At 40.4% G+C, this 7,856-nt stretch overlaps 1 protein-coding gene and 1 long non-coding RNA gene across 3 annotated transcripts in view; one reads left to right on the top strand and one right to left on the bottom strand.

The window, feature by feature from the left end:
- The window catches only part of RAB28 (RAB28, member RAS oncogene family), a 69,918-nt gene that overhangs the window by 46,709 nt on the left and 15,353 nt on the right, over nucleotides 1-7,856 (top strand). The gene's annotated exons all lie outside the window — the stretch shown is intronic.
- LOC106728159 overlaps nucleotides 5,274-7,856 on the bottom strand; it is a 13,897-nt gene continuing 11,314 nt past the window's right edge. The window contains exon 3 of the long non-coding RNA XR_001364419.1: nucleotides 5,274-5,457. This is a non-coding gene — a long non-coding RNA (uncharacterized LOC106728159). The remainder of the gene's footprint in view (nucleotides 5,458-7,856) is intronic.

Raw genomic sequence — 7,856 nt, forward strand, 5'->3', positions numbered from 1 at the left:
CAGGGGGGGGGGGGCGGGGAAGGGGACAATGGGGGGTTAAGGACACATGTAATACCTTAATAAATAAAAAAAAATACGTGTAGAGCAGTAAGAAATAAAAAGTATACCCGGTGTAAAAAAAAAAAAAGAATAGAGATCCTTGGGAAAAATTACAAAAACCATGAATATTTTTCCAACTGTGACCCTTCTTTATGATGATATGAAAAAAATTAGGTTTGAAGAGAAGACTGTCAAGTTATTATAATAATTTTAATAGGAATTTTTAATACAGTGAGATTATACAGAAGACTATGTAAAATATATGTGTAATTTAAAGGATATTCCTTGGTCAGGAAATAGAGCATTGTCAAGCACCCAGAGGCCTTCTACCTGGTGCCTTTATCAATCCTTTCTCTGCCTTTAGAGGTAACTTATCTTGTGTCCTGATCTTTTCCTCAGTTTTTTTAGTTTCATCATCTCTGTATGCTTCACTAAGTAATTTATAATTAGTCATTTTTAATTTGCAAGCATTCCTTTGTGTTTTGCTGCTATTATTTAACACGTTTGTGATATTCTTATTGTGGTGTGAGACTAGTTCAGTGATGGCGAACCTATGACATGCATGTCAGAGGTGACACGAGAACTCATTTTTTGGGTTGATTTTTCTTTGTTAAATGGCATTTAAATATATAAAATAAATATAAAAAATATAAGTCTTTGTTTTACTATGGTTGCAAATATCAAAAAATTTCTATATGTGACACAGCACCAGAGTTAAGTTAGGGTTTTTCAAAATGCTGACATGCCGAGCTCAAAAGGTTCGCCATCACTGCTCTAGTTCATTAATTTCAGTCCTATATTGTATTCCTGAGAAATGAAGGAGTATATATTATTTTTGACACAGTTGATATTTTGTATTTTTTCCAAAAGCCTAAAAATGTTTTTCTTTACCCAGCAAACTAGAGGCCTGGTGCACAAAATTCGTGCACAGGCAGGGGGCAGGGGTCCCCTCAGCCGAGCCTGCACCCTCTCCAATCTGGGACCCCTTGGGGGATGTCCGACTGTCCCTGGGATTGGGCCTAAACCAGCAGCTGGACATCCCTCTCATAATCCTAGACCACTGGCTCCTAATCGCTCACCTGCCTGCCAGCCTGATCGCCCCTCAGTGTCTCTGTATGCCGGCCTGATCGCCCCTAACTGTCCCCTGCTGCTGGCTAGGTCGGTCCCAACTGCCCCCTCCCTGCTGGCCTGGTCTCTCCTAACTGCCCCGCCCTGCAAACCTGGTCACCCCTTACTGTCCCCACCCACACCAGCCTGGTCGCTCCCAACTGCCCCCCCCACCGGCCTGGTTGCCCCTAACTGCCGGCCTGGTCGCCTCTTACTGCCCCCCATGCCGGCCTGGTCACCCCCATCTTCCCCCCTCTGCCAGCCTGGTCGCCCCACGCAGCCTGCTTTTTGGTCATTTGGTCATCTTTCACTAACCCCCCCCCCCTGCCAGCCTGGTCGCCCCACACAGCCTGCTTGTTCAGTCGTTAGTTCGTCCGTCACTAACCCCCTTGCCGGCCTGGTCATAGGCAGCCATTTTTGAGGGTGAGGGCGTGAGGGTTAATTTGCATATTACCTCCTTATTATATAGGATACTTTGTAAGTGGCTATTGTTCTATGTGCTTTTTTTTCTTTTTTTTTTTTCAGCTGCATGTGACAAAAGAACCAAATAAGCAAAGCTTAAACCAGCGGTTCTCAACCTGTGGGTCGCGACCCCTTTGGCGGTCGAACGACCCTTTCACAAGGGTGGCCTAAGACCATCCTGCATATCAGATATTTACATTACGATTCATAACAGTAGCAACATTACAGTTATGAAGTAGCAACAAAAATAATTTTATGGTTGGGTCCCAACATGAGGAACTGTATGTAAAGGGACAGAAGGGCCCTGACCAGTTTGGCTCAGTGGATAGAGCGTTGGTCTGCAGACTGAAGGGTCCCAGGTTCGATTCCGGTCAAGGGCATGTACCTTGGTTGCGGGCACATCCCCAGTGGGAGGTGTGCAGGAGGCAGCTGATTGATGTTTCTCTCTCATCGATGTTTCTAACTTTCTATCCCTCTCCCTTCCTCTCTGTAAAAAATCAATAAAATATATTAAAAAAATAAATAAATAAAGGGCCAGAAGGTTGAGAACCACTGGCTTAAACGATAATGAACTTAGTATCTTAGTGATTTCATTTCATACAATCTTAATTTCTGTCTCTTACATATAATGAAACTTAAAAGGAAAATTCTAACCAGAGGGGAAGATTCAGAACAAATATGGCAAATGTCCTTACCTCTACACATTGATAACATAAACACTTAAAACAGTATAAAATGGTAAAAGATAGGAAGAGACATTTCACAAAGAAATAGGAAAACTAGTATGCAGGAAAAATGTTAAATTGCATAGAGATTTTAACATTTGCACTAGAATTAAAGTCGTTTCTTTTATGGCACCTTTTTTTTTTTAATCTCTTTGTGGAACCCAGTAATTTCCAAGCAGTTATTTTTTAAGAAGGTTGGTTCAAAAATCTACAAAGTCAAAGTCAAGTTCTGGTAATTTTTAATTTTCTTGCATTAGCAATTCTTCTAGTACAGTATGATTTACTATGTCATCATACAAAGACAGCATTAGAGAGTGTACATGGCAGGGTAAAATTAAACACATGCTCACAATCAAATTAATGTATTTCATCTGTCTTCAACTAATAACAATCTGTCATGTTATCTATCTGAGTAGGGGCATAAACAGTTTATTTTGTGTTTGGAGTAACTTCCTGGAGGTAGTTAATGTGACAAGTAGTTTGTTTGAATTGAGTATAACCAGATCAACACTCTAGATGTTTCCTTGATAACCTAAAAATTACTGTGAAAATCTGTGCAAGTGCTATATTTGTATTTTGTTTTTACTTTTTTAAGTTAGACAGTGACATATTTTACAATCATTTCACTGAGAATATTCTGTTTCTGACATCATACGTGGACTGAGGAGCACAAATAGTTTATACTTTTCATGTTTTTTTTCCATTGACAGAATAGACAGTAAAATAATTAATTAGCACCATGTAATACTTTCCATTTTTTTAAAAAAGTGTGAAGTAATGCAATCTGGTGTGAATAAAAAATTCATATTCATTATAGAATATGTTCTTATAGCATGTTGAAAATGAGTATTTAGGAAGATAGGAATGTTATAAAGTTCAGGCCAATATAAAAAGTAATATCACCCCTAACCGGTTTGGCTCAGTGGATAGAGCGTTGGCCTGCAGACTGGAAGGTCCCAGGTTCGATTCTGGTCAAGGGCATGTACCTTGGTTGCGGGCACATCCCCAATAGGGGGTGTGCAGGAGGCAGCTGATCGATGTTTCTCTCCCATCGATGTTTCTAACTCTCTATCCCTCTCCCTTCCTCTCTGTAAAAAATCAATAAAATATATATTAAAAAATTAATATCAATATTATTGTGATGTTTTAAAGAATTTTAAATTTTACTCAAAATTTTACATCAGTCTGATAAGTAGCCCTGATTATTGTATGCTTGATATATCTAGTTTTTAAGCTATTTGTTACAGTTGGTACTGTATTTTTAAAGACTATTCTGTTCACTATATCTAGGGGTGGGGAATCTTTTTTCTGCCTAGGTTCATTTGGATATTTATAACATTATTTGTGGGCCATAAAGAATTATCAACTTAAAAATTAGCCTGCTATATTTGATCCAATCATTTAATTAACTCTTCCCTGATGCTTTGGCAGGGCCAGACCAAATGATTTCAAGGGCCTTATCCAGCCCACCCGCTGTACATTCCCCACCCTTGCTATGGATAGATGCAATGAAGATGCCTGAATGCCAGTAAACAAATAGGCCTTAAAAAGAGAAGTTTTCATAGGAAACCATCAACAACAAAAAAAGACAACTTACTGAATGGGAGAAGATATTCGCCATGATACATTGATAAAAGGGGTTAATATCCAAAATTTATAAAGAACTCAGACAGCTTAACACCAAATAAACCAAACAATTAAAAAATGGGCAAATAACCTGAATAGACACTTCTCCAAAAAGGACATGCAGATGGCCAATAGACATATGAAAAGATGCTCAATGTCACTAATCATCAGAGAAATGCAAATTAAAACCACAATGAGATACCATCTCACAGGTGCCAGAATGGCTATCATCAATAAATCAACAAACAACAAATGTTGTTGATTTGGAGAAAAGGGAATCCTTGTGCACTCTTGGTGGGAATGCAGACTAGTGCAGCCACTATGGAAACTGTGGATGTTCCTCAAAAAATTAAAAATGGAACCGACTTATGATCTAGTGATTCCACTTCTGGTATATTTCTAAAGAAACCCAAAACACTAATTTGAAAGAATATATGCACTTCTATGTTCACTGCAGTATCCTATATAATAAAGAGCTAATATGCTAATTAGACTGAACAGCAGAATGACCGTCCGAAAGCCGGGGCTGCGAGGGGCTGCGAGGGCTGGCTGAGGCAGCCAGGGCTGCAAGGGCCAAGCCCCTTGCACAAATTTCATGCATCGGGTCTCTATTCCTATATAATAAAAGCCTAATATGCTAAGTGTCCGTTCAGCCAATCAAAGCGTAATATGCTAATGATATGCTAAGGCTGCTCAACTGCTCGCTATGATGTGTACTGACCACCAGGGAGCAGACGCTCTGACTGGTACGTTAGCTTGCTGCTGGTGTCTGGCCGATCGGACTGAGCGAGATGGGCCAGACACACCCTGGAGCCCTCCTGCGGTCCCTCCCCAGCTGGCCTCCTGCATCCCTCCCTGGCCCCAATCGTGCACCGGTGGGGTCCCTTCTCTTGGCCTGTGCCCTCTTGCAATCCAGGACCCCTCAAGGGATGTCGGAGAGCCGGTTTCAGCCTGATCCTGCAGGCCAGGCCTAGGGACCCCACTGGTGCATGAATTTGTTATTTATAATAGCCAAGATATGGAGGCAACCCAAGTGCCCATCAATAGACAAACGGATAAAAAATAGTGGTACATTATACAATGGAATATTACTTGGCCATAAAAAGAATGAAATCTTACTACTTGAGACAGTATGGATGGATCTAGAAGGTATTTTGCTAAGTTAAATAAGCCAGACAAAGACAAATGTATGATTTCACTTACATGTGGAATCTAAAGAACAAGATGAACAAACAAAACAGAAACAGACTCATAGACAGAAAGAACAGACTGATGGTTGCCAGAAGGGAGAAGAATGGGGGTTGGTTGAAGAAGTACCAATTGGTAGTTACAAAATAGTCATAGGGATGTAAAATAAAGTGCAGGGAATACAGTCTAACTGTGTATACAGTGCCAGGCAGGTACCTGAAATATTGGGAGGGACACTTTGTAAAGTATATGATTGCCTAATTGCTGTGCTATACACCTGCATCAAATACAAAATAATGTTGAATGCAAACTGTAATTGAAAAACAAAATTAAAAAGAAGTTGTCATTGACTTGCATGATTAGCATGTGTGTGTTTTAGAAGTGAAAATATATACATAATTTTAAACACGTAAATTAAATTTAATAAATTATTAAAGGTATTAAGCTCATTATTGATATTTCTATCTCTCCCTCTCCCTTCCTTTCTCTGAAATTAATAAAAAGAAAAAAAAAAGATTCAAATAATATGTGAGTGGGGATATGGATGAAACAAGATTGGTCATGTTTGGATAATTGTTCAGGCATCTTTCCTTGTATTTTCCAACAAAATGTATTGACAAGGGAAAATGTATTTCTGTTTTCAGACTGTTTTCTATGTATTACTTGAGCCTTTTAATGGCAGAAAAAATATTTCTACAATTGTAAATTTAAAACATTTTTTCCTAGTAAGTAAAAATACAAAATATTCTTCTCAGTTTATAATTAAGTTTAATGTAATTTTTTGACTCTTAGATTGAGTATTGCATAACCCAAATTACAGAGACAACTATACTATAATGCTTAGGTTTTTATTACCTTTCTAATTATAATTTCAAGTTATCATTAGTGAATAACTCAAGACTTGGTATATAAGAGGAAGAGATTCATTTTTAACAAGTAGATGTAGATCTGTATTTTAAATTGTTTTTCTATTAGTTAAGGTAATGTTAGATGCTAGACAAACAGTTCCTAAAATTTCAATATCTTAGTTCCTAGTAGTGATGCACGTTAGTTCTTCATTGCATTGGTCAGAAGTTTGTCTCATGGTCACACCTAATTGCAAACTAATCTGGGAAGTGTAGTGTTGCTAACCAGTCTGCCCATCTTATCATTATATGTCTACTAGAGGCCCGGTGTACGAATTCGTGCATAGGTGGGGTCCCTCCTGCCTGATCAGAACTGTCTTGCTCAGTCCCGATCGGGCCAATCGGGGCTTGGGGGAGGGACTGTGGGACGTTGGCCAGCCAGCGGGAGAGACCGCAGGAGGTTGGCCAGCTGTGGGAGGTTGGCTGTGGGAGCTCACTGACCACCCAGCCGGCTGGGGGGAGGGACCACAAGAGGTTGGCCGGCCAGGGGAGGTTGGCTGTGGGAGTGCACTGACCACCAGGGGACAGCTCCTGCATTGAGTGTCTGCCCCCTGGTGGCTAGTGCACATCATAGCTACCGGCTAGTTGTCCAGTTGTCTGATCATCAGGTCATAACGGTCACTTAGGCTTTTATATATATAGATTTTTCTCTTTTTGTTAAGAACAGCGAAGGATCTTAGGTTTCACCCTGCTTGAAGATAACAAATTAGCTTACTACCTCCATGGATACTGGCAGAATGTATGAGACTCCTGGGTCTGAGATGAAAGACTTTATTACTCATAGCAAGCAGGATGAGTTCCATATTTGCATTGGTTCTCTTTGCACCCCAAGTTTCACCTGGGCAATGTGACCTCCATAGATGATGTGCATGCAGTGATCTGTATTAGAACTGAGGAACCCAGAGTTAAGGGAACCTAAATCTTTTATAATAGGTCAGAAGTCAATCTCTGACCTTTGCTCTCAAGGGAGATATTATTATTATTATTTAATGATCTTAAATATAATATTACATGCAACAGGGGAGATACTATTTTTATTATACCAGTCAATAAAGAGACTTGCAGTTTGTGTCTGAGGGAGACATTAGCTGTATGTATGCTGCTTGCCATGCAAACATCTTTGAAAGGATAGTTTAAAACAAAAGTTCATTTTAAAATTTTACTTTTCTCAATTTATTGTTAAACTTTATTTTTAAAATTCTAGTATATTTTTCTGTCATTTACACACATATATGCATATATAATATGCTTACAAAGTAAGAATTTTACCATATGCATAATTGTGTACTCTACATTTTAACATCCTAAAGTATTGTGTATTTTACCTAGTAGTCTTTTTCCAGCTTTGTTATATACTAGAGGCCCAATGCACGAAATTTGTGCAAGGGCCTTGGCCTTGGCCCCCACCCGCTGTGGCTTTGTCCAGAAGGACGGATGTCCGGAAGAACGTCCGATCTAAGTAGCATATTATGCTTTTATTATTATAGATAATACTAGAGGCCCGGTGCACAAAAATTTGTGCCCTCGGGGGGCGGGGGGAGGGGGGTCCCCCAGCCCAGCCTGTGCCCTCTCGCAGTCTGGGACCCCTCGGGAGATAATGACCTGCTGGCTTAGGCCTGCTCCCGGGTGGCAGAGGGCAGGCCCAATCCCTAAGTGCAGCCCCTGGTCAGGCTCAGAGCAGGGCCGATTGGGGAGTTGGGACACCGCCCCCTGTCATGCACAGAGCAGGGCAGATCAGGGGGTTGGGGCACTGCACCCTGTCACACTCAGGGCAGGGCCAATGGGGAGGTTATGGCTCTACCCT

The sequence above is a fragment of the Myotis brandtii genome, unplaced genomic scaffold (genome assembly GCF_000412655.1).
Source record: "Myotis brandtii unplaced genomic scaffold, ASM41265v1 scaffold547, whole genome shotgun sequence".
NCBI classification, from domain to species: Eukaryota; Metazoa; Chordata; class Mammalia; order Chiroptera; family Vespertilionidae; genus Myotis; species Myotis brandtii.